The 25,275-nt window shown below is 46.1% G+C and overlaps 18 non-coding genes and 1 pseudogene across 18 annotated transcripts; all 19 read left to right on the top strand.

Annotated features, from left to right (window-relative positions):
* Positions 1–53: 53 nt before the first annotated feature.
* On the top strand, positions 54–172 carry LOC143874852 (5S ribosomal RNA). Its single transcript, XR_013249520.1, has one exon. It is a non-coding gene; the product is annotated as a 5S ribosomal RNA (ribosomal RNA).
* Positions 173–769: 597 nt separating this feature from the next.
* On the top strand, positions 770–888 carry LOC143874863 (5S ribosomal RNA). The gene has a single exon (XR_013249531.1). It is a non-coding gene; the product is annotated as a 5S ribosomal RNA (ribosomal RNA).
* Positions 889–1,485: 597 nt separating this feature from the next.
* LOC143872877 (5S ribosomal RNA) lies at positions 1,486–1,604 on the top strand. Its single transcript, XR_013247605.1, has one exon. It is a non-coding gene; the product is annotated as a 5S ribosomal RNA (ribosomal RNA).
* A 597-nt stretch (positions 1,605–2,201) lies between these two features.
* Positions 2,202–2,320, top strand: LOC143874874 (5S ribosomal RNA). Its single transcript, XR_013249542.1, has one exon. It is a non-coding gene; the product is annotated as a 5S ribosomal RNA (ribosomal RNA).
* Positions 2,321–2,917: 597 nt separating this feature from the next.
* LOC143874886 (5S ribosomal RNA) lies at positions 2,918–3,036 on the top strand. Its single transcript, XR_013249553.1, has one exon. It is a non-coding gene; the product is annotated as a 5S ribosomal RNA (ribosomal RNA).
* Positions 3,037–3,633: 597 nt separating this feature from the next.
* On the top strand, positions 3,634–3,752 carry LOC143872878 (5S ribosomal RNA). Its single transcript, XR_013247606.1, has one exon. It is a non-coding gene; the product is annotated as a 5S ribosomal RNA (ribosomal RNA).
* A 597-nt stretch (positions 3,753–4,349) lies between these two features.
* LOC143874898 (5S ribosomal RNA) lies at positions 4,350–4,468 on the top strand. The gene has a single exon (XR_013249568.1). It is a non-coding gene; the product is annotated as a 5S ribosomal RNA (ribosomal RNA).
* Positions 4,469–5,065: 597 nt separating this feature from the next.
* Positions 5,066–5,184, top strand: LOC143874910 (5S ribosomal RNA). Its single transcript, XR_013249580.1, has one exon. It is a non-coding gene; the product is annotated as a 5S ribosomal RNA (ribosomal RNA).
* Positions 5,185–5,781: 597 nt separating this feature from the next.
* LOC143874921 (5S ribosomal RNA) lies at positions 5,782–5,900 on the top strand. Its single transcript, XR_013249591.1, has one exon. It is a non-coding gene; the product is annotated as a 5S ribosomal RNA (ribosomal RNA).
* A 597-nt stretch (positions 5,901–6,497) lies between these two features.
* LOC143874932 (5S ribosomal RNA) lies at positions 6,498–6,616 on the top strand. Its single transcript, XR_013249602.1, has one exon. It is a non-coding gene; the product is annotated as a 5S ribosomal RNA (ribosomal RNA).
* Positions 6,617–7,213: 597 nt separating this feature from the next.
* Positions 7,214–7,332, top strand: LOC143874944 (5S ribosomal RNA). The gene has a single exon (XR_013249613.1). It is a non-coding gene; the product is annotated as a 5S ribosomal RNA (ribosomal RNA).
* Positions 7,333–7,929: 597 nt separating this feature from the next.
* Positions 7,930–8,048, top strand: LOC143874956 (5S ribosomal RNA). The gene has a single exon (XR_013249625.1). It is a non-coding gene; the product is annotated as a 5S ribosomal RNA (ribosomal RNA).
* Positions 8,049–8,645: 597 nt separating this feature from the next.
* LOC143874968 (5S ribosomal RNA) lies at positions 8,646–8,764 on the top strand. Its single transcript, XR_013249636.1, has one exon. It is a non-coding gene; the product is annotated as a 5S ribosomal RNA (ribosomal RNA).
* Positions 8,765–9,361: 597 nt separating this feature from the next.
* LOC143874979 (5S ribosomal RNA) lies at positions 9,362–9,480 on the top strand. The gene has a single exon (XR_013249647.1). It is a non-coding gene; the product is annotated as a 5S ribosomal RNA (ribosomal RNA).
* A 597-nt stretch (positions 9,481–10,077) lies between these two features.
* LOC143874990 (5S ribosomal RNA) lies at positions 10,078–10,196 on the top strand. Its single transcript, XR_013249658.1, has one exon. It is a non-coding gene; the product is annotated as a 5S ribosomal RNA (ribosomal RNA).
* Positions 10,197–10,793: 597 nt separating this feature from the next.
* LOC143875001 (5S ribosomal RNA) lies at positions 10,794–10,912 on the top strand. Its single transcript, XR_013249670.1, has one exon. It is a non-coding gene; the product is annotated as a 5S ribosomal RNA (ribosomal RNA).
* Positions 10,913–11,509: 597 nt separating this feature from the next.
* LOC143875014 (5S ribosomal RNA) lies at positions 11,510–11,628 on the top strand. The gene has a single exon (XR_013249682.1). It is a non-coding gene; the product is annotated as a 5S ribosomal RNA (ribosomal RNA).
* Positions 11,629–12,224: 596 nt separating this feature from the next.
* Positions 12,225–12,343, top strand: LOC143873232 (5S ribosomal RNA). The gene has a single exon (XR_013247952.1). It is a non-coding gene; the product is annotated as a 5S ribosomal RNA (ribosomal RNA).
* Positions 12,344–12,940: 597 nt separating this feature from the next.
* Positions 12,941–13,066, top strand: LOC143870129 (5S ribosomal RNA; annotated as a pseudogene).
* Positions 13,067–25,275: the final 12,209 nt, after the last annotated feature.

A 25,275-nucleotide genomic window follows, 5' to 3' on the forward strand; every position in this document is an offset into this window, starting at 1 on the left:
TACGACAATGCGAGTGGAAACTCTTTATTACTTTGACAATGGAGAGGCATGCTGGGTGCGATCATACCAGCACAAATGCACTGGATCCCATCAGAACTCCGAAGTTAAGCGTGCTTGGGCGAGAGTAGTACTAGGATGGGTGACCTCCTGGGAAGTCCTCGTGTTGCACCCCTGTCACTTTTTTCGGCTATCTACCACTTTTTTCGAACAATCTTTCGGTTCTGGAACATCGATGCGAACTGAAACGCACGTTTAGTGCGTCGCCTCCTACGTTTCGGTTCGGATCTTTTTATTTTCTTCCGGATGGTGAATTCAAAGACGTCCGGTCTTTATTATGTCGGGGTGATAGTGTCGTTTGATTCGATAAACGGAATTCGTTCTGACATTTCATTTGCAGTCAAATTATAGCGGGGGTTTGTTAAGATTCAGTGACGTACAGGCTATAGCGGATGAGTGTACTAGTGGATACGAGTCATGAATCCGGTCGGAAGGTGTTTACTGGCCGTGAGCTACCCTTGGTGCACAAATATCGTTCCGACGATAACTTTTGATCCGCCCGTCAGATCGTGGCGATTCTTATATTGATTCGGGGGTACTCGGGAAGATCCATCGCGCGATGACAGCCTTGGCGGTCATCTGGCTTCCCGACATGCTCGGATCGTCCATCCGGTGTCATCTAGCAGGATTTTTTCGCACTTTCATTTAAACGGACTTCGTACGACAATGCGAGTGGAAACTCTTTATTACTTTGACAATGGAGAGGCATGCTGGGTGCGATCATACCAGCACAAATGCACTGGATCCCATCAGAACTCCGAAGTTAAGCGTGCTTGGGCGAGAGTAGTACTAGGATGGGTGACCTCCTGGGAAGTCCTCGTGTTGCACCCCTGTCACTTTTTTCGGCTATCTACCACTTTTTTCGAACAATCTTTCGGTTCTGGAACATCGATGCGAACTGAAACGCACGTTTAGTGCGTCGCCTCCTACGTTTCGGTTCGGATCTTTTTATTTTCTTCCGGATGGTGAATTCAAAGACGTCCGGTCTTTATTATGGCGAGGTGATAGTGTCGTTTGATTCGATAAACGGAATTCGTTCTGACATTTCATTTGCGGTCAAATTATAGCGGGGGTTTGTTTAGATTCAGTGACGTACAGGCTATAGCGGATGAGTGTACTAGTGGATGCGAGTCATGAATCCGGTCGGAAGGTGTTTACTGGCCGTGAGCTACCCTTGGTGCACAAATATCGTTCCGACGATAACTTTTGATCCGCCCGTCAGATCGTGGCGATTCTTATATTGATTCGGGGGTACTCGGGAAGATTCATCGCGCGATGACAGCCCTGGCGGTCATCCGGCTTCCCGACATGCTCGGATCGTCCATCCGGTGTCATCTAGCAGGATTTTTTCGCACTTTCATTTAAACGGACTTCGTACGACAATGCGAGTGGAAACTCTTAATTACTTTGACAATGGAGAGGCATGCTGGGTGCGATCATACCAGCACAAATACACTGGATCCCATCAGAACTCCGAAGTTAAGCGTGCTTGGGCGAGAGTAGTACTAGGATGGGTGACCTCCTGGGAAGTCCTCGTGTTGCACCCCTGTCACTTTTTTCGGCTATCTACCACTTTTTTCGAACAATCTTTCGGTTCTGGAACATCGATGCGAACTGAAACGCACGTTTAGTGCGTCGCCTCCTACGTTTCGGTTCGGATCTTTTTATTTTCTTCCGGATGGTGAATTCAAAGACGTCCGGTCTTTATTATGGCGGGGTGATAGTGTCGTTTGATTCGATAAACGGAATTCGTTCTGACATTTCATTTGCGGTCAAATTATAGCGGGGGTTTGTTTAGATTCAGTGATGTACAGGCTATAGCGGATGAGTGTACTAGTGGATGCGAGTCATGAATCCGGTCGGAAGGTGTTTACTGGCCGTGAGCTACCCTTGGTGCACAAATATCGTTCCGACGATAACTTTTGATCCGCCCGTCAGATCGTGGCGATTCTTATATTGATTCGGGGGTACTCGGGAAGATTCATCGCGCGATGACAGCCCTGGCGGTCATCCGGCTTCCCGACATGCTCGGATCGTCCATCCGGTGTCATCTAGCAGGATTTTTTCGCACTTTCATTTAAACGGACTTCGTACGACAATGCGAGTGGAAACTCTTTATTACTTTGACAATGGAGAGGCATGCTGGGTGCGATCATACCAGCACAAATGCACTGGATCCCATCAGAACTCCGAAGTTAAGCGTGCTTGGGCGAGAGTAGTACTAGGATGGGTGACCTCCTGGGAAGTCCTCGTGTTGCACCCCTGTCACTTTTTTCGGCTATCTACCACTTTTTTCGAACAATCTTTCGGTTCTGGAACATCGATGCGAACTGAAACGCACGTTTAGTGCGTCGCCTCCTACGTTTCGGTTCGGATCTTTTTATTTTCTTCCAGATGGTGAATTCAAAGACGTCCGGTCTTTATTATGGCGGGGTGATAGTGTCGTTTGATTCGATAAACGGAATTCGTTCTGACATTTCATTTGCAGTCAAATTATAGCGGGGGTTTGTTTAGATTCAGTGACGTACAGGCTATAGCGGATGAGTGTACTAGTGGATGCGAGTCATGAATCCGGTCGGAAGGTGTTTACTGGCCGTGAGCTACCCTTGGTGCACAAATATCGTTCCGACGATAACTTTTGATCCGCCCGTCAGATCGTGGCGATTCTTATATTGATTCGGGGGTACTCGGGAAGATCCATCGCGCGATGACAGCCTTGGCGGTCATCTGGCTTCCCGACATGCTCGGATCGTCCATCCGGTGTCATCTAGCAGGATTTTTTCGCACTTTCATTTAAACGGACTTCGTACGACAATGCGAGTGGAAACTCTTTATTACTTTGACAATGGAGAGGCATGCTGGGTGCGATCATACCAGCACAAATGCACTGGATCCCATCAGAACTCCGAAGTTAAGCGTGCTTGGGCGAGAGTAGTACTAGGATGGGTGACCTCCTGGGAAGTCCTCGTGTTGCACCCCTGTCACTTTTTTCGGCTATCTACCACTTTTTTCGAACAATCTTTCGGTTCTGGAACATCGATGCGAACTGAAACGCACGTTTAGTGCGTCGCCTCCTACGTTTCGGTTCGGATCTTTTTATTTTCTTCCGGATGGTGAATTCAAAGACGTCCGGTCTTTATTATGGCGAGGTGATAGTGTCGTTTGATTCGATAAACGGAATTCGTTCTGACATTTCATTTGCGGTCAAATTATAGCGGGGGTTTGTTTAGATTCAGTGACGTACAGGCTATAGCGGATGAGTGTACTAGTGGATGCGAGTCATGAATCCGGTCGGAAGGTGTTTACTGGCCGTGAGCTACCCTTGGTGCACAAATATCGTTCCGACGATAACTTTTGATCCGCCCGTCAGATCGTGGCGATTCTTATATTGATTCGGGGGTACTCGGGAAGATTCATCGCGCGATGACAGCCCTGGCGGTCATCCGGCTTCCCGACATGCTCGGATCGTCCATCCGGTGTCATCTAGCAGGATTTTTTCGCACTTTCATTTAAACGGACTTCGTACGACAATGCGAGTGGAAACTCTTAATTACTTTGACAATGGAGAGGCATGCTGGGTGCGATCATACCAGCACAAATACACTGGATCCCATCAGAACTCCGAAGTTAAGCGTGCTTGGGCGAGAGTAGTACTAGGATGGGTGACCTCCTGGGAAGTCCTCGTGTTGCACCCCTGTCACTTTTTTCGGCTATCTACCACTTTTTTCGAACAATCTTTCGGTTCTGGAACATCGATGCGAACTGAAACGCACGTTTAGTGCGTCGCCTCCTACGTTTCGGTTCGGATCTTTTTATTTTCTTCCGGATGGTGAATTCAAAGACGTCCGGTCTTTATTATGGCGGGGTGATAGTGTCGTTTGATTCGATAAACGGAATTCGTTCTGACATTTCATTTGCGGTCAAATTATAGCGGGGGTTTGTTTAGATTCAGTGATGTACAGGCTATAGCGGATGAGTGTACTAGTGGATGCGAGTCATGAATCCGGTCGGAAGGTGTTTACTGGCCGTGAGCTACCCTTGGTGCACAAATATCGTTCCGACGATAACTTTTGATCCGCCCGTCAGATCGTGGCGATTCTTATATTGATTCGGGGGTACTCGGGAAGATTCATCGCGCGATGACAGCCCTGGCGGTCATCCGGCTTCCCGACATGCTCGGATCGTCCATCCGGTGTCATCTAGCAGGATTTTTTCGCACTTTCATTTAAACGGACTTCGTACGACAATGCGAGTGGAAACTCTTTATTACTTTGACAATGGAGAGGCATGCTGGGTGCGATCATACCAGCACAAATGCACTGGATCCCATCAGAACTCCGAAGTTAAGCGTGCTTGGGCGAGAGTAGTACTAGGATGGGTGACCTCCTGGGAAGTCCTCGTGTTGCACCCCTGTCACTTTTTTCGGCTATCTACCACTTTTTTCGAACAATCTTTCGGTTCTGGAACATCGATGCGAACTGAAACGCACGTTTAGTGCGTCGCCTCCTACGTTTCGGTTCGGATCTTTTTATTTTCTTCCAGATGGTGAATTCAAAGACGTCCGGTCTTTATTATGGCGGGGTGATAGTGTCGTTTGATTCGATAAACGGAATTCGTTCTGACATTTCATTTGCAGTCAAATTATAGCGGGGGTTTGTTTAGATTCAGTGACGTACAGGCTATAGCGGATGAGTGTACTAGTGGATGCGAGTCATGAATCCGGTCGGAAGGTGTTTACTGGCCGTGAGCTACCCTTGGTGCACAAATATCGTTCCGACGATAACTTTTGATCCGCCCGTCAGATCGTGGCGATTCTTATATTGATTCGGGGGTACTCGGGAAGATTCATCGCGCGATGACAGCCCTGGCGGTCATCCGGCTTCCCGACATGCTCGGATCGTCCATCCGGTGTCATCTAGCAGGATTTTTTCGCACTTTCATTTAAACGGACTTCGTACGACAATGCGAGTGGAAACTCTTTATTACTTTGACAATGGAGAGGCATGCTGGGTGCGATCATACCAGCACAAATGCACTGGATCCCATCAGAACTCCGAAGTTAAGCGTGCTTGGGCGAGAGTAGTACTAGGATGGGTGACCTCCTGGGAAGTCCTCGTGTTGCACCCCTGTCACTTTTTTCGGCTATCTACCACTTTTTTCGAACAATCTTTCGGTTCTGGAACATCGATGCGAACTGAAACGCACGTTTAGTGCGTCGCCTCCTACGTTTCGGTTCGGATCTTTTTATTTTCTTCCGGATGGTGAATTCAAAGACGTCCGGTCTTTATTATGGCGGGGTGATAGTGTCGTTTGATTCGATAAACGGAATTCGTTCTAACATTTCATTTGCAGTCAAATTATAGCGGGGGTTTGTTTAGATTCAGTGACGTACAGGCTATAGCGGATGAGTGTACTAGTGGATGCGAGTCATGAATCCGGTCGGAAGGTGTTTACTGGCCGTGAGCTACCCTTGGTGCACAAATATCGTTCCGACGATAACTTTTGATCCGCCCGTCAGATCGTCGCGATTCTTATATTGATTCGGGGCTACTCGGGAAGATTAATCGCGCGATGACAGCCCTGGCAGTCATCCGGCTTCCCGACATGCTCGGATCGTCCATCCGGTGTAATCTAGCAGGATTTTTTCGCACTTTCATTTAAACGGACTTCGTACGACAATGCGAGTGGAAACTCTTTATTACTTTGACAATGGAAAGGAATGCTGGGTGCGATCATACCAGCACAAATGCACTGGATCCCATCAGAACTCCGAAGTTAAGCGTGCTTGGGCGAGAGTAGTACTAGGATGGGTGACCTCCTGGGAAGTCCTCGTGTTGCACCCCTGTCACTTTTTTCGGCTATCTACCACTTTTTTCGAACAATCTTTCGGTTCTGGAACATCGATGCGAACTGAAACGCACGTTTAGTGCGTCGCCTCCTACGTTTCGGTTCGGATCTTTTTATTTTCTTCCGGATGGTGAATTCAAAGACGTCCGGTCTTTATTATGGCGAGGTGATAGTGTCGTTTGATTCGATAAACGGAATTCGTTCTGACATTTCATTTGCGGTCAAATTATAGCGGGGGTTTGTTTAGATTCAGTGACGTACAGGCTATAGCGGATGAGTGTACTAGTGGATGCGAGTCATGAATCCGGTCGGAAGGTGTTTACTGGCCGTGAGCTACCCTTGGTGCACAAATATCGTTCCGACGATAACTTTTGATCCGCCCGTCAGATCGTCGCGATTCTTATATTGATTCGGGGGTACTCGGGAAGATCCATCGCGCGATGACAGCCCTGGCGGTCATCCGGCTTCCCGACATGCTCGGATCGTCCATCCGGTGTCATCTAGCAGGATTTTTTCGCACTTTCATTTAAACGGACTTCGTACGACAATGCGAGTGGAAACTCTTAATTACTTTGACAATGGAGAGGCATGCTGGGTGCGATCATACCAGCACAAATGCACTGGATCCCATCAGAACTCCGAAGTTAAGCGTGCTTGGGCGAGAGTAGTACTAGGATGGGTGACCTCCTGGGAAGTCCTCGTGTTGCACCCCTGTCACTTTTTTCGGCTATCTACCACTTTTTTCGAACAATCTTTCGGTTCTGGAACATCGATGCGAACTGAAACGCACGTTTAGTGCGTCGCCTCCTACGTTTCGGTTCGGATCTTTTTATTTTCTTCCGGATGGTGAATTCAAAGACGTCCGGTCTTTATTATGGCGGGGTGATAGTGTCGTTTGATTCGATAAACGGAATTCGTTCTGACATTTCATTTGCAGTCAAATTATAGCGGGGGTTTGTTTAGATTCAGTGACGTACAGGCTATAGCGGATGAGTGTACTAGTGGATGCGAGTCATGAATCCGGTCGGAAGGTGTTTACTGGCCGTGAGCTACCCTTGGTGCACAAATATCGTTCCGACGATAACTTTTGATCCGCCCGTCAGATCGTGGCGATTCTTATATTGATTCGGGGGTACTCGGGAAGATCCATCGCGCGATGACAGCCCTGGCGGTCATCCGGCTTCCCGACATGCTCGGATCGTCCATCCGGTGCCATCTAGCAGGATTTTTTCGCACTTTCATTTAAACGGACTTCGTACGACAATGCGAGTGGAAACTCTTTATTACTTTGACAATGGAGAGGCATGCTGGGTGCGATCATACCAGCACAAATGCACTGGATCCCATCAGAACTCCGAAGTTAAGCGTGCTTGGGCGAGAGTAGTACTAGGATGGGTGACCTCCTGGGAAGTCCTCGTGTTGCACCCCTGTCACTTTTTTCGGCTATCTACCACTTTTTTCGAACAATCTTTCGGTTCTGGAACATCGATGCGAACTGAAACGCACGTTTAGTGCGTCGCCTCCTACGTTTCGGTTCGGATCTTTTTATTTTCTTCCGGATGGTGAATTCAAAGACGTCCGGTCTTTATTATGTCGGGGTGATAGTGTCGTTTGATTCGATAAACGGAATTCGTTCTGACATTTCATTTGCAGTCAAATTATAGCGGGGGTTTGTTAAGATTCAGTGACGTACAGGCTATAGCGGATGAGTGTACTAGTGGATACGAGTCATGAATCCGGTCGGAAGGTGTTTACTGGCCGTGAGCTACCCTTGGTGCACAAATATCGTTCCGACGATAACTTTTGATCCGCCCGTCAGATCGTGGCGATTCTTATATTGATTCGGGGGTACTCGGGAAGATCCATCGCGCGATGACAGCCTTGGCGGTCATCTGGCTTCCCGACATGCTCGGATCGTCCATCCGGTGTCATCTAGCAGGATTTTTTCGCACTTTCATTTAAACGGACTTCGTACGACAATGCGAGTGGAAACTCTTTATTACTTTGACAATGGAGAGGCATGCTGGGTGCGATCATACCAGCACAAATGCACTGGATCCCATCAGAACTCCGAAGTTAAGCGTGCTTGGGCGAGAGTAGTACTAGGATGGGTGACCTCCTGGGAAGTCCTCGTGTTGCACCCCTGTCACTTTTTTCGGCTATCTACCACTTTTTTCGAACAATCTTTCGGTTCTGGAACATCGATGCGAACTGAAACGCACGTTTAGTGCGTCGCCTCCTACGTTTCGGTTCGGATCTTTTTATTTTCTTCCGGATGGTGAATTCAAAGACGTCCGGTCTTTATTATGGCGGGGTGATAGTGTCGTTTGATTCGATAAACGGAATTCGTTCTGACATTTCATTTGCGGTCAAATTATAGCGGGGGTTTGTTTAGATTCAGTGACGTACAGGCTATAGCGGATGAGTGTACTAGTGGATGCGAGTCATGAATCCGGTCGGAAGGTGTTTACTGGCCGTGAGCTACCCTTGGTGCACAAATATCGTTCCGACGATAACTTTTGATCCGCCCGTCAGATCGTGGCGATTCTTATATTGATTCGGGGGTACTCGGGAAGATCCATCGCGCGATGACAGCCCTGGCGGTCATCCGGCTTCCCGACATGCTCGGATCGTCCATCCGGTGTCATCTAGCAGGATTTTTTCGCACTTTCATTTAAACGGACTTCGTACGACAATGCGAGTGGAAACTCTTAATTACTTTGACAATGGAGAGGCATGCTGGGTGCGATCATACCAGCACAAATGCACTGGATCCCATCAGAACTCCGAAGTTAAGCGTGCTTGGGCGAGAGTAGTACTAGGATGGGTGACCTCCTGGGAAGTCCTCGTGTTGCACCCCTGTCACTTTTTTCGGCTATCTACCACTTTTTTCGAACAATCTTTCGGTTCTGGAACATCGATGCGAACTGAAACGCACGTTTAGTGCGTCGCCTCCTACGTTTCGGTTCGGATCTTTTTATTTTCTTCCGGATGGTGAATTCAAAGACGTCCGGTCTTTATTATGGCGGGGTGATAGTGTCGTTTGATTCGATAAACGGAATTCGTTCTGACATTTCATTTGCAGTCAAATTATAGCGGGGGTTTGTTTAGATTCAGTGACGTACAGGCTATAGCGGATGAGTGTACTAGTGGATGCGAGTCATGAATCCGGTCGGAAGGTGTTTACTGGCCGTGAGCTACCCTTGGTGCACAAATATCGTTCCGACGATAACTTTTGATCCGCCCGTCAGATCGTGGCGATTCTTATATTGATTCGGGGGTACTCGGGAAGATCCATCGCGCGATGACAGCCCTGGCGGTCATCCGGCTTCCCGACATGCTCGGATCGTCCATCCGGTGTCATCTAGCAGGATTTTTTCGCACTTTCATTTAAACGGACTTCGTACGACAATGCGAGTGGAAACTCTTTATTACTTTGACAATGGAGAGGCATGCTGGGTGCGATCATACCAGCACAAATGCACTGGATCCCATCAGAACTCCGAAGTTAAGCGTGCTTGGGCGAGAGTAGTACTAGGATGGGTGACCTCCTGGGAAGTCCTCGTGTTGCACCCCTGTCACTTTTTTCGGCTATCTACCACTTTTTTCGAACAATCTTTCGGTTCTGGAACATCGATGCGAACTGAAACGCACGTTTAGTGCGTCGCCTCCTACGTTTCGGTTCGGATCTTTTTATTTTCTTCCGGATGGTGAATTCAAAGACGTCCGGTCTTTATTATGTCGGGGTGATAGTGTCGTTTGATTCGATAAACGGAATTCGTTCTGACATTTCATTTGCAGTCAAATTATAGCGGGGGTTTGTTAAGATTCAGTGACGTACAGGCTATAGCGGATGAGTGTACTAGTGGATACGAGTCATGAATCCGGTCGGAAGGTGTTTACTGGCCGTGAGCTACCCTTGGTGCACAAATATCGTTCCGACGATAACTTTTGATCCGCCCGTCAGATCGTGGCGATTCTTATATTGATTCGGGGGTACTCGGGAAGATCCATCGCGCGATGACAGCCTTGGCGGTCATCTGGCTTCCCGACATGCTCGGATCGTCCATCCGGTGTCATCTAGCAGGATTTTTTCGCACTTTCATTTAAACGGACTTCGTACGACAATGCGAGTGGAAACTCTTTATTACTTTGACAATGGAGAGGCATGCTGGGTGCGATCATACCAGCACAAATGCACTGGATCCCATCAGAACTCCGAAGTTAAGCGTGCTTGGGCGAGAGTAGTACTAGGATGGGTGACCTCCTGGGAAGTCCTCGTGTTGCACCCCTGTCACTTTTTTCGGCTATCTACCACTTTTTTCGAACAATCTTTCGGTTCTGGAACATCGATGCGAACTGAAACGCACGTTTAGTGCGTCGCCTCCTACGTTTCGGTTCGGATCTTTTTATTTTCTTCCGGATGGTGAATTCAAAGACGTCCGGTCTTTATTATGGCGGGGTGATAGTGTCGTTTGATTCGATAAACGGAATTCGTTCTGACATTTCATTTGCGGTCAAATTATAGCGGGGGTTTGTTTAGATTCAGTGACGTACAGGCTATAGCGGATGAGTGTACTAGTGGATGCGAGTCATGAATCCGGTCGGAAGGTGTTTACTGGCCGTGAGCTACCCTTGGTGCACAAATATCGTTCCGACGATAACTTTTGATCCGCCCGTCAGATCGTGGCGATTCTTATATTGATTCGGGGGTACTCGGGAAGATCCATCGCGCGATGACAGCCCTGGCGGTCATCCGGCTTCCCGACATGCTCGGATCGTCCATCCGGTGTCATCTAGCAGGATTTTTTCGCACTTTCATTTAAACGGACTTCGTACGACAATGCGAGTGGAAACTCTTAATTACTTTGACAATGGAGAGGCATGCTGGGTGCGATCATACCAGCACAAATGCACTGGATCCCATCAGAACTCCGAAGTTAAGCGTGCTTGGGCGAGAGTAGTACTAGGATGGGTGACCTCCTGGGAAGTCCTCGTGTTGCACCCCTGTCACTTTTTTCGGCTATCTACCACTTTTTTCGAACAATCTTTCGGTTCTGGAACATCGATGCGAACTGAAACGCACGTTTAGTGCGTCGCCTCCTACGTTTCGGTTCGGATCTTTTTATTTTCTTCCGGATGGTGAATTCAAAGACGTCCGGTCTTTATTATGGCGGGGTGATAGTGTCGTTTGATTCGATAAACGGAATTCGTTCTGACATTTCATTTGCAGTCAAATTATAGCGGGGGTTTGTTTAGATTCAGTGACGTACAGGCTATAGCGGATGAGTGTACTAGTGGATGCGAGTCATGAATCCGGTCGGAAGGTGTTTACTGGCCGTGAGCTACCCTTGGTGCACAAATATCGTTCCGACGATAACTTTTGATCCGCCCGTCAGATCGTGGCGATTCTTATATTGATTCGGGGGTACTCGGGAAGATCCATCGCGCGATGACAGCCCTGGCGGTCATCCGGCTTCCCGACATGCTCGGATCGTCCATCCGGTGTCATCTAGCAGGATTTTTTCGCACTTTCATTTAAACGGACTTCGTACGACAATGCGAGTGGAAACTCTTTATTACTTTGACAATGGAGAGGCATGCTGGGTGCGATCATACCAGCACAAATGCACTGGATCCCATCAGAACTCCGAAGTTAAGCGTGCTTGGGCGAGAGTAGTACTAGGATGGGTGACCTCCTGGGAAGTCCTCGTGTTGCACCCCTGTCACTTTTTTCGGCTATCTACCACTTTTTTCGAACAATCTTTCGGTTCTGGAACATCGATGCGAACTGAAACGCACGTTTAGTGCGTCGCCTCCTACGTTTCGGTTCGGATCTTTTTATTTTCTTCCGGATGGTGAATTCAAAGACGTCCGGTCTTTATTATGGCGGGGTGATAGTGTCGTTTGATTCGATAAACGGAATTCGTTCTGACATTTCATTTGCAGTCAAATTATAGCGGGGGTTTTTAAGATTCAGTGACGTACAGGCTATAGCGGATGAGTGTACTAGTGGATACGAGTCATGAATCCGGTCGGAAGGTGTTTACTGGCCGTGAGCTACCCTTGGTGCACAAATATCGTTCCGACGATAACTTTTGATCCGCCCGTCAGATCGTGGCGATTCTTATATTGATTCGGGGGTACTCGGGAAGATCCATCGCGCGATGACAGCCCTGGCGGTCATCCGGCTTCCCGACATGCTCGGATCGTCCATCCGGTGTCATCTAGCAGGATTTTTTCGCACTTTCATTTAAACGGACTTCGTACGACAATGCGAGTGGAAACTCTTTATTACTTTGACAATGGAGAGGCATGCTGGGTGCGATCATACCAGCACAAATGCACTGGATCCCATCAGAACTCCGAAGTGAAGCGTGCTTGGGCGAGAGTAGTACTAGGATGGGTGACCTCCTGGGAAGTCCTCGTGTTGCACCCCTGTCACTTTTTTCGGCTATCTACCACTTTTTTCGAACAATCTTTCGGTTCTGGAACATCGATGCGAACTGAAACGCACGTTTAGTGCGTCGCCTCCTACGTTTCGGTTCGGATCTTTTTATTTTCTTCCGGATGGTGAATTCAAAGACGTCCGGTCTTTATTATGGCGGGGTGATAGTGTCGTTTGATTCGATAAACGGAATTCGTTCTGACATTTCATTTGCGGTCAAATTATAGCGGGGGTTTGTTTAGATTCAGTGACGTACAGGCTATAGCGGATGAGTGTACTAGTGGATGCGAGTCATGAATCCGGTCGGAAGGTGTTTACTGGCCGTGAGCTACCCTTGGTGCACAAATATCGTTCCGACGATAACTTTTGATCCGCCCGTCAGATCGTGACGATTCTTATATTGATTCGGGGGTACTCGGGAAGATCCATCGCGCGATGACAGCCTTGGCGGTCATCCGGCTTCCCGACATGCTCGGATCGTCCATCCGGTGTCATCTAGCAGGATTTTTTCGCACTTTCATTTAAACGGACTTCGTACGACAATGCGAGTGGAAACTCTTTATTACTTTGACAATGGAGAGGCATGCTGGGTGCGATCATACCAGCACAAATGCACTGGATCCCATCAGAACTCCGAAGTTAAGCGTGCTTGGGCGAGAGTAGTACTAGGATGGTGTGGACCCCGATCCGGGACGGGCGTGAGGGACGTGCCCCCGCGCGAGTCTCTCTAGATCGTCCACGTGAAGGAGAGCCCCACCAAGGAACTCTCGAAAGAGTGCCCCTCACAGCATGAGCGGCGATGTAAAGTGAGATACCTCTCGATTCGGGGACTAGCCCAGATTCGAGGCGTACCTTAAACAAAGAAGAGTCGCCATCCAAGGAAGTGGGCCCTGGATCCCATGCTGTGCTCTGTTGCAACGGATAACCAGAGATATAAAATAGGGTTCGTGCCTGATGACGAATGGGGAAGGGATTAGGCGCCCCCAATTCGCCCAAGTGCTAGCACCTGGTCTCTTATGCCATTTATTATTAATTTTGAAGAGTTTTGGGCGAAAATCATGCGAAATGGGAACGAATATCTCCGAGATAACGTCTAGCTAATCATGCATGTCTCGGAGATGAATAAGAAGCACACACAAAAGAAATGAAAGATATGTCGCCTAAGAATAGCTAGGTTATGAGTGCCATGCCTAATTGGTGTCTAAGTTCTGGTGGACAAGCACATGCATGTTACAGCTAAAGGTATAAGATCTGTACATAAAAATAAGAAAACACAGCAAAACACACAACACAACACGACTCGACACACGACCCGACACGACAAACCCTAGACTCTAATGCAATACTTGACTCGGACCAGAATGGCCATCCATCCTAGCTGCACTACGTATCCCGGCCTCGGGAAGAATCAGAGCCAACGTAGTTCGGTGCCCTATTCTAAACTACGATGCCTAAAACTCTAGGACCGCTATCCTAGACTCGATCCACTAGACTCGACTGATGTTTAAAGCTTTTTGTGCGATTGCTTAAATTCAAGTGGATTGTAATTTTTAGGACTCTATATGCCCTAACTAATGCAAGTTGATTAGCCTTAAGCTAATGCAGGTGAGCCCTATATCCTATGTGTATCTAGGCTGTGCATTCTAAGGAAAACCATGGGTTGACTATATGCTTCATAGTCTAGCCATCGGTTCGACTAAATGTCTAACCGATCGACTTGAGGCCTCCTAACTCTAGGGACACTTACACGACAGGACACACCATATCAATACAAATCAGGACCGACTCCTAACTCTAAAACACCCTAAATATCTAGGACAGACTCCTAACTCTAGGGGAAGATCTTTTTTGAAAAGGTTTTGAAGTTTTTTGTATTTTTGGGAGGTTTTGAAGTTATGAAAAATGGTGAAAGTTGTGAGAAATATTTACAAAAATGGTGACTGAAAATGGTGAAAGGGTGTAAAAATGGTGTCTAAAAATGGTGACTGAACTCAGGGTGCCAGCAGCACGCCTGAGCTGCCTACGTACCCCTCAGCTAGGGATCAAGCCATCCGTAGTTCGGACTGAATCCCTAACTACTCTGCAAATGACTCAAGATTTTTTGAGATTTTTGATTTTTAAAATGTTTTTGGATTTTGAATTGTTTTTGAGATGTTTTTGAATTTTCAAGTGTTTTTGGAATGTTTTTGTTGTTTTCAAGTGTTTTTGGAATGTTTTTGTTGTTTTCAAGTATTTTTGAAATGTTTTTGTTGTTTTTTGACACCAGAGAATAAAATCCTATCATCATAAGGGTAGGGAGACTTCTGGAATCCCGCAAAGGTTGGACAGCATCCTATGCTTTGCGAGGGAACGAACAGGAAAATAACTCGGCAAGGGTTGGACAGCATCCTATACCTTGCAGGAGCGGGTAAAGATCACGATTTGATGAGAGGATGGACGGAATCCTAACCCCTATGATGACAGGAAAAAATTCCTGGACTGACTCTAGGACTGACTCCTGTGCTGAAGACTGTTATAATTACTATTTATAATTACTATACAAGATTACTATTCAAAAATACTATTCATAATTACTATTTATAGGTACTATTCAAAACTACTATTCATAATTACTATTTATAAGTACTATTCAAAACTACTATTCATAATTACTATTTATAAGTACTATTCAAAACTACTATTCATAGTAGGACCCGCTGATGTGGGACCCGCTGTTGTGGGACCCGCTGATGTGGGACCCGCTGTTGTGGGACCCGCCGATGTGGGACCCACTGCGGGACCCGCTGGGACCCGCTGTGGGACCCGTTGTGGGACCACTGATGTGGGACCCGCTGATGTGGGACCCGCGGATGTGGGACCCTCTGTGGGACCCGCTTTGGGACCCGCTTTGGGACCCGCTGTGGGACCCGCTGTGGGACCCGTTGTGGGACCCACTGATGTGGGACCCGCGGACGTGGGACCCGCTGTGGGACCCGTTGTGGGACCCGCTGTGGGACCCGCTGTGGGACCCGCGGATGTGGGACCCGCTGTGGGACCCGCGGATGTGGGACCCGCTGTGGGACTTACTGATGTGGGATCCGCTGTGGGACCCGTGTAGTGCAAAGAATGAATAATTAAAAAATAAAAAAAATGAACTTACACCACAAGAGATCCAGGAAGGTGTTGACAGAGTCGTGCTTGTGTGGGGCCCGCTGGAGGTGGGGCCCGCTGGAGGTGGGGTGGAGGAGATGGGGATGATGGTGGAGAAAATAGGGGAGAATGATGGTGGAGGAAATGGTTTTGGGAGATGATCTCAAAGATCTGTAAAAAAAAGATGGATCTAATGGTGAAGATGTGAAGGTAGGTGCAGGGTGACGGTTAGATCTCCGGCAAGATCGCCGGTGAAGGAGATTAAGAACCCCTCTCTCTCTCTCTGCCTCTCTCTCTCTCTCTCCAGATCTCCCCTTTTCTTTTCTTTTTTTTTTTTTTTTGAAGTGAGGTGGGAGACGAAGAAATAGGGGAGAGGGGAGACAATGATGGAGATGGGTTTTGACCCTTCTCCACCTCTCCCTTTTTTCCTCGTGTAGATGGGAAAATGGGCCTCCCCTTTTTCTTTTTCTTTTTTCTTTTCTTTTGAAATGGGAGGTGGGGGATGAAAAAAAAGAGGAAAGGGGGGGGACAATGATGGAGATGGGTTTTGACCCTTCTCCACCTCTCCCCTCTTTTCCTTGTGTAGATGGTAGATGGGCCCCCTCCCTTTGAAACCCTTATTCGGTGGGTTATGTAGCAAAAGGGAAGTAATATATTATGCCCTCTTTCTTCCCAGGCCACCCCTTTTAGTGTATTCTTGATTGGCATTTTAACCTACAAGGGGGGGTCAGGTAAGAAGAAGGGTGAAATAAAAAAGAAAGATTCTCTTCTCTTTGCATAATCCTAGCCCTCCGATTTGATCCAAGGGTCACTAGAGGTTGCTTAAAGTATAAGTTACCTGGGAATGACAAATACACCCTTCTAAGGTAACAAACCCCCATGAGAATATTTTGACTTTTAGGGTGATATTTGCACACCCCAGATTTGATAATTCTCCCTAACACCACCCAGCCTGGATTATTGCACACACTCCGCTTGTCCTATGTTACATTTTTTGCCCGATTGCCCTGCAATTTTGCAGGGGCAGCCTTGGGAATATAAACAACCTCTTGGGGGATTTGTACCCACAGATGTGCACAACCAGATGCCCAGAACATGAGCCTTCTCTCATTTTGAGGCCAGCCCCTCAGGGATTCCGAGATTAATTTTGGGACATCTGGGGGACTCGAAATTCGGGAATTCTATTGGATATTCAATTTTGGGGATTTTAGGGCCTTGTCAAAATGGGGTGTCTACAGATGCCCCTCTTTGGCAGAGTGTGCTTGTCGCACGAAAGCCAAAGCCGAGCAGACAACACATTTTGACTGGCCCAAAATCAGAGGGTTTTTTTTTTTTTTTGGATTTTTTTTTTTTTTTAAATTTTGGATTTTTTGTTTTTTTTTTTTTTTTTTTGATTTTTGAAAATGATACTCACAAAGATAACATGGTGAAATAGCCTTTCACCGGACTCTGACTCAACAAACGCTGGTGAGATAGCCTCTCTTGAACTCGTAACTCAATAGTGGATATATGGATGAGATAGCCTCTCTTGCAAAACTTTAAAGGATTGATTTGGCTGCGAGAGAGCCGGGAAAGATATTGGTTTGGTAGCGATTGAACCAGAAGCCGAGAATTGACTTGACTGCGAATGAGTCGGAAGGTCAAAATTTTCTTGGTTGCGAGCGAACCGAAAAGCGAAGGGTTGACTTGACTGCAAAGGAGCCAAAATCAGGGATACTGGCCTAGTTGCGAATGAACTATAAAGTGAGGGATTGACTCGACTGCGAATGAGTCAGAGTCAGGGAGATTAGCTTGATTGCGAATGAATCAAGAAATCAGCAAGAAACTCGGCAGCGAATGAGCCGAAGAGTCTAAGATTTTAGCTTGGTTGCGAATGAACCAAAAGGCTGGAATTTGGTTTTAGCTGTGAATGAGTTAAGAATTGAAAGATTGACTCGACTGCGAAGGAGTCGAAGTCCGGGAGATTATCTTGATTGCGAATGAATCAAGAAATCAGCGAGAACTTGGCAGCGAATGTGCCGAAGAGTCCGAGATTTTGACCCGGTTGCGAATGAACCAAAAGGCCAGAATTATGACTTGGCTGCGAACGAACCGAAGTCAAAGAGATTAACTTGACTGCGAATGAGTCAAGAAATTAGAAAACAGGCCTGACTGCGAATGAGTCGGAAACCTAAGATTTTGACCCGGTTGCGAATGAACCAAAAGGTCGAGGATATGAGCGAGACTGCGAATGAGTCAAAACTCAAAGGATTGACCTGGTTGCGAATGAACCGAAAGGTTGAAGATATGCAAACCTGAATTTGGATCTGAGAAGATAGCATCTTGGCAGATGATCAGGGCGGAATGATTAGACAGTTATCATGATCAAACCTATGACCTGGTTGCGAATGAACCGAAAGGTCGAGGATATGAGCGAGACTGCGAATGAGTCAAGACTCAAAGGATTGACCTGGCTGCGAATGAACCGAAAGGTCGAAGATAAGCAAACCTGAATTGGAATCTGAGAAGATAGCATCTTGGCAGATGAACAGGGCGGAATGATTAGACAGTTATCATGATCAAACCTATGACCTGGTTGCGAATGAACCGAAAGGTCGAGGATATGAGCGAGACTGCGAATGAGTCAAAACTCAAAGGATTGACCTGGGTGCGAATGAACCGAAAGGTCGAAGATATGCAAACCTGAATTGGGATCTGAGAAGATAGCATCTTGGCAGATGATCAGGGCGGAATGATTAGACAGTTATCATGATCAAACCTAAATTGGGATCTGGGAAGATAGCATCTTGACAGATCAACAGGGCGGAATGATTAGACAGTTATCATGACCAAACCTAAATTGGGATCTGGGAAGATAGCATCTTGACAGATCAACAGGGCGGAATGATTAGACAGTTATCATGATCAAACCTAAATTGGGATCTGGGAAGATAGCATCTTGACAGATCAACATGGTGGAATGATTAGACAGTTATCATGATCAAACCTAAATTGGGATCTGGGAAGATAGCATCTTGACAGATCAACACGGCGGAATGATTAGACAGCTATCATGATCAAACCTAAATTTGGATCTGGGAAGATAGCATCTTGACAGATCACCATGGCGGAATGATTAGACAGTTATCATGATCAAACCTAAATTGGGATCTGGGAAGATAGCATCTTGACAGATCAACACGGCGGAATGATTAGACAGCTATCATGATCAAACCTAAATTGGGATCTGGGAAGATAGCATCTTGACAGATCAACACGGCGGAATGATTAGACAGTTATCATGATCAAACCTAAATTGGGATCTGGGAAGACAGCATCTTGACAGATCAACACGGCGGAATGATTAGACAGTTATCATGATCAAACCTGAATTGGGATCTGGGAAGACAGCATCTTGACAGATCAACACGGCGGAATGATTAGACAGCTATCCTGATCAAGCCTAAATTGGGATCTGGGAAGATAGCATCTTGACAGATCAACACGGCGGAATGATTAGACAGTTATCATGATCAAACCTAAATTGGGATCTGGGAAGATAGCATCTTGACAGATCACCACGGCGGAATGATTAGACAGCTATCATGATCAAACCTAAATTGGGATCTGGGAAGATAGCATCTTGACAGATCAACACGGCGGAATGATTAGACAGTTATCATGATCAAACCTAAATTGGGATCTGAGAAGACAGCATCTAGGCAGATCAACAAAGCGGAATGATTAGACAGTTATCATGATCAAACCTAAATTGGGATCTGGGAAGATAACATCTTGACAGATCAATACGGCGGAATGATTAGACAGTTATCATGATCAAACCTAAATTGGGATCTGAGAAGACAGCATCTAGGCAGATCAACAAAGCGGTATAATTAGACAATCATCATGATCAAACCACTCTAGGAACCAAGAACACGAAACTCAAGAAGGAACAATTTTGATTCAAGAAATCGAGATTGTGATCGAGTCCATTACAAGATTGATCGTCTCTTGCCGAGAACGTTAGGAGTGTGCGATCTCTGTTGAGAACCAGACACAGGTAACTTGCTGAGGTTTTGAGTATTGACCATTTTTTCTGAGAGAACTGAATTTTGCCGGGGATTGAAGGCTGCGCGAGCAAATTCTAGACTCCACTGAGGAAATTGATTTTCTGGGGAAGTTGACCTTTCAGAGAGTGCACTTGTCTGAGAAGTTTGAAGTTTGGCTCGAGATATACTCGTACATCTCTTATCTCAACTTACTGAAGACATTGGCACTGATTGCCTTTTGTGCTTGATATCTTTTATGACGCAAGTCATAAAAGATGCCCCTAGTATATTGTGTTTCCATGACAGGAGTTTTAAGGAGGCAGGACAATGATGGTTGAAGAAAAGATGCTTCATTTCATGAAGGCTCAAGGATGCAAAGTTCTTTTGTATGGAGAGAATAGGACAATAACCATGATGGCTGAGTCTGAAAATCCCTTCTTTCGCATTGCTCACTTTTGGAGGCTTAAGGTCTCTGGTAGGTTTGAACAAGATGTCTCCCACCCCTTCTGATACCTAAACCAGGATTTACTCTGAATTTTCTTCGCATTTTGGATGACACGCTCCCATTCTTCCAGCATCTGACAGTTTGGACTTCGCAAGGAGAGGGAACACAAATATGAAGGAGGAACAGATTTCCAAGGACTCAATCAAAGAAGATTCTCATTGTTCCAAGGACTCGACTCGCTTTTGACTCACTCTTGGATCTGATGTGTCATTTTTTAAGGGTATGGCTTAGCCACTCTTAGAGTATTTCGAAGACCGTGTCAAGATGCACAACTCTCCTTTTTCGGTGTTTATGTCATGGTTATTATCCCTTTTGGATTGCTCGGTTTCGATGCCCTCAGTTTAGAGGAATGTTAAAGTAAGCTTGCTGGCACTACTTGGACTCCGAGATTTTACCCTGGTTGAAGACTGTTTCTCCATCTCAATGATTCGCTTTTTGTTGGAAGTCATTGCCATTGACCAGATTGCCTTTTCAGGTTTTCAATCTGACGGACCGCTTGCCCTAACTTTTGCCTGGTTCGCCCTTTCGGGTTTTCAATCCAGCGGGCTCGATACCCTAACTTTTGCCTAAGCTGACTTTTCAGTTGTCAACTTAGCGGGTGAATGACCCTAAATTTTGCCTAGACCGCCCTCTAGGGTTTTCAGTCTAGCGGGTCTTCAGACTCCATTATTTATTGTTCTTGACTTTGAACCTCTGCTTGTTCACCAGAAGGACTTTCTAAGTGGGCCGGGGTTCAAAACGGTTGGATATTTCTTTTGGATTTCAAAGTTTCGACTAGACTTGGATTGGCCAGGTTGCCTAAGTACCCCAACAATGGAGGATCAGGTTCGAGTGGTTCGCTGAGGTTTGGAACAGAATGATTTGGCTTTTAAGCTCAAAGGTTGAAAGGGAATAATTTGACTTTTATCCCAAAGGTTGAAAGGGAATAATTTGACTTTTATCCCAAAGGTTGAAAGGGAATAATTTGACTTTTATCCCAAAGGTTGAAAGGGAATAATTTGATTTTTATCCCAAAGGTTGACCGAACCTGAATTGATCAGGTTGCCTACGTACCCCCGAAGAGTTGGGGATCAGGTCAGACGTAGTTCGGGGCGAAATGCCCCTAATTTGCGGGTGTTTGAAAAGAATGTTTGATTTTGTTGAGGCTCGAAGGTGTTCGCAAAAGGATTTTTTTTTGAACTTGGGATTTTTGGCGTTTAAGGCTCAGGCGTCCAAGGATGGCCTTCTGATGTTTTGGCATACAAGCTTCTTGAATGGCTAAGGTTCAATGGCTTTGAACTTTTTTCCTTTCTCTTTTTTTTTTTTGAGGAGTCTGGCGGCATTTCCTGGCAAGACTTCATCTGCACTGTGCAAGCTAGACTGATTGAATTCCCACTTTTTCTTTGGGATCTCGCACTGATATTCGGGATTCTACGGCTCTGGGTCTTCTATGAATGCTGAAGATGATTTTGAAATTTTCAATCCATTTATCGACTCTGCTTCCTGCGATTCTGACGTTCTTGAGGAGTTGACGTGGGGCATGCTCCCTTCTCCTTTCTTCTCTGGATTCTATCTTATTTTTCTTTGTTCATTCTGATTTTTATTTTTTTGCTTGGATGTGGGGAATGCCCCTACGCCTGGAATGCTTTAACTTGAAATTCCATCGCAATGTATAGCCCAAGTATTCTTTTTGGGGTTCATGCTCTATGCTCATGACTTTGTTGTCTGAAAGTCTTCTCTCAATTTTTCATTCACTGCATTTGATGTTTGGTATTCTTCATTTGAATTTTTTTTCTTTCGACCTGATGTCTGAAGCTGAGGGTGACTCACGTTGAACAGTGCCAAGGCACGCTTCTAATTTATCCTCATAGGACCAAGCAACACTTCCTTGAACCCTCTAAATAGGTTTATCGACTCTTTGCACTCTTCGGGAGATTTTGCCAATCCTTATTTCCCGAGTTTCGGATTTCGATACCACTATCCACGGTATCAATTTCATCTTCAAGTGGCTTTGCTCGACGCTCTTCCTCTCGTTTGATTATCTTTCAAATCTCGAGGAGAATTTCATCGGCATCCTCATTCGAGGAGGGTGTCTTAATTTGTTTATTAACATTAGATCCAAGAGTGAACATATACAAGAATATTGACGACACTGGAATCAAATGTTCTTTTCATTGAATGTTTGAAGTACATACAATGATTTTTGATGCGCCACGATAGGCTCTCCATCAAATTCAGCAAAAGATTGGACATTGGCTCACAATGAGAGAGACCGGTAAACACAACATACTTAGAATTGATACTGACATGGTTAGACTTACCAACTTTGACAGGAGGGTTGGTATACACACTTCAAAACAAATTTCAAAGATGAGACACTTTATCGGAGGCAACGGATTGGCGCTGAAAGTTCAAGGACAACGTGCCTTCATTAATGGCGATAATGATCGGAAAGAGTAATCCTAGAGTTAGAATCTCAGAAGGGAGGGCCTCTTCGGTTTCTGTTGACCCAGCTCAAATTGTTCTTTAGCACCTGACAATGGCAAGGCTTTCTTTGGTATGATATTTTCAAGAAGTTCAAGCTCTGACATTTTTCTTTTCCCTTCCCAATCATTTTTCAGGCCAGAAGTGGTACAGGTAAAGGTGGTGAGATCTATGAAGGGTTGAAAGGGTAGAGTGGTTCCCATGGTGGGTGTAGGAGGTGCAACACGGTTATGTGCAGGGTTCTCAGAAGCATTTGAGTTCAAGAAGAATGAGGGGATCCCTGTCTATCAGGTCATGGATGTCATCACCATCTCTCTCATTTCTGTCAAGATGAGATTTTCAGTGTACTCGGCCATCTGGGCAATGTGAGAGGAAAAAGGTACAGCAGACTGGCTAGACCAAGCGAGTTTAGAAATGAAAGCTCTTTTGGGGTTGATGGGAGACGAGTGACTAAGACTCCTTTCATGGACACCACAAACACTAAGCTCAATGAGAATTAATCACATGGCAATGCAATGCGCAAGTTGAGACAAAAGGTAGCACCAATACATCCTTCCGTTGGGTAAAATCCGACAGCTTAATGGTTGTACATGAAGATGTGGTACGACAAGTACATGGTTTGTCAACAAGCCTAAAAGGATGATGACCACACTCAAGGTATTTGGAAGAAAATCGGCAGCATGACGGCTATACTAGGAGGGTCTCAGCAACTAAACATGAAGAGTATGCCGTCATGGTCAAGATAAAGCAGGGCTCTCAGCAAAAACACACACTCCGGTAATGATGATGGCAAGATAGACTCATAATCGACATGCGGAGTGATCTGATCAGGATCGATCAAATGATCAGGCTTACGGAAAACAGATCATGACTAAAAGAGCCAAGAATCTGATGATAATCCACAGAATGGATAGATGGGGAAAAATTGATTAGATTAGAAGGAAACCTAACTAAGAAGCAAGCCCTAATCTAATAATAAATATATACATATATATACATCCTAACCAGGGGCACCAACCCTAGTCTAATCTAGCGCAGCCAAGAAAATCTTGACCCAGAAGTGTCTGTGAGTGTACTAGATAACGCGGCGGGTAACCACGGTGTGACTTACCCTTCTACACTACATGGGTAGGCTGACTTCTATCCTAGGCTTACATATGCTAGTCGCACATGTTCGTCCTATATGAGTACATATATATAGTGTCCTAGCAAGGGTTCCCTAATTTTGGTTCTAAAGGGAGAAACTAATATATATACATAATATAATGAAATAAAAGTAGGGCCCGGGCATTTCTGCAGGGTACTATGCTTATGACCATACCCTTGATGTATAACGCCAGCACACCCAGCATTATACAAAGTATGTTCATTGCTCATCGGCTGCTGTAGAACACCAGCACACCCAGTGTCTACGGCTGCAGCTCCGGCGCATAGCTCGGAAATAGATACAACGGTTCCCATCTGGTACGCGTCATATCTATTCCCTGAGGCCAATAATGAAAATGATGAAAGAAATAAAGAATATGACAATGTATGATGTGCGATGTGTGAATCCCTTGTTTTATTTACGCGCCTACTTGGTGCCCCTGGATTTCTAACGATAAAGTTCCCATTTAACTCGATTTTGGCCCAAATTTCCTCAGAATTAGTAACAATGGCATTTTTACAGAGTTAGGCAATGTTTCAAGAAATCCCCAGCAGAGTCGCCAGCCTGTGGACCCCGATCCGGGACGGGCGTAGGGGACGGGCCCCCGCGCGAGTCTCTCTAGATCGTCCACGTGAAGGAGAGCCCCACCAAGGAACTCTCGAAAGAGTGCCCCTCACAGCATGAGCGGCGATGTAAAGTGAGATACCTCTCGATTCGGGGACTAGCCCAGATTCGAGGCGTACCTTAAACAAAGAAGAGTCGCCATCCAAGGAAGTGGGCCCTGGATCCCATGCTGTGCTCTGTTGCAACGGATAACCAGAGATATAAAATAGGGTTCGTGCCTGATGACGAATGGGGAAGGGATTAGGCGCCCCCAATTCGCCCAAGTGCTAGCACCTGGTCTCTTATGCCATTTATTATTAATTTTGAAGAGTTTTGGGCGAAAATCATGCGAAATGGGAACGAATATCTCCGAGATAACGTCTAGCTAATCATGCATGTCTCGGAGATGAATAAGAAGCACACACAAAAGAAATGAAAGATATGTCGCCTAAGAATAGCTAGGTTATGAGTGCCATGCCTAATTGGTGTCTAAGTTCTGGTGGACAAGCACATGCATGTTACAGCTAAAGGTATAAGATCTGTACATAAAAATAAGAAAACACAGCAAAACACACAACACAACACGACTCGACACACGACCCGACACGACAAACCCTAGACTCTAATGCAATACTTGACTCGGACCAGAATGGCCATCCATCCTAGCTGCACTACGTATCCCGGCCTCGGGAAGAATCAGAGCCAACGTAGTTCGGTGCCCTATTCTAAACTACGATGCCTAAAACTCTAGGACCGCTATCCTAGACTCGATCCACTAGACTCGACTGATGTTTAAAGCTTTTTGTGCGATTGCTTAAATTCAAGTGGATTGTAATTTTTAGGACTCTATATGCCCTAACTAATGCAAGTTGATTAGCCTTAAGCTAATGCAGGTGAGCCCTATATCCTATGTGTATCTAGGCTGTGCATTCTAAGGAAAACCATGGGTTGACTATATGCTTCATAGTCTAGCCATCGGTTCGACTAAATGTCTAACCGATCGACTTGAGGCCTCCTAACTCTAGGGACACTCACACGACAGGAC

The sequence above is a fragment of the Tasmannia lanceolata genome, unplaced genomic scaffold, assembly GCF_043159265.1.
Source record: "Tasmannia lanceolata isolate RefF3 unplaced genomic scaffold, GAP_Taslan_0.1 ptg000003l, whole genome shotgun sequence".
Classification (NCBI taxonomy): domain Eukaryota; kingdom Viridiplantae; phylum Streptophyta; class Magnoliopsida; order Canellales; family Winteraceae; genus Tasmannia; species Tasmannia lanceolata.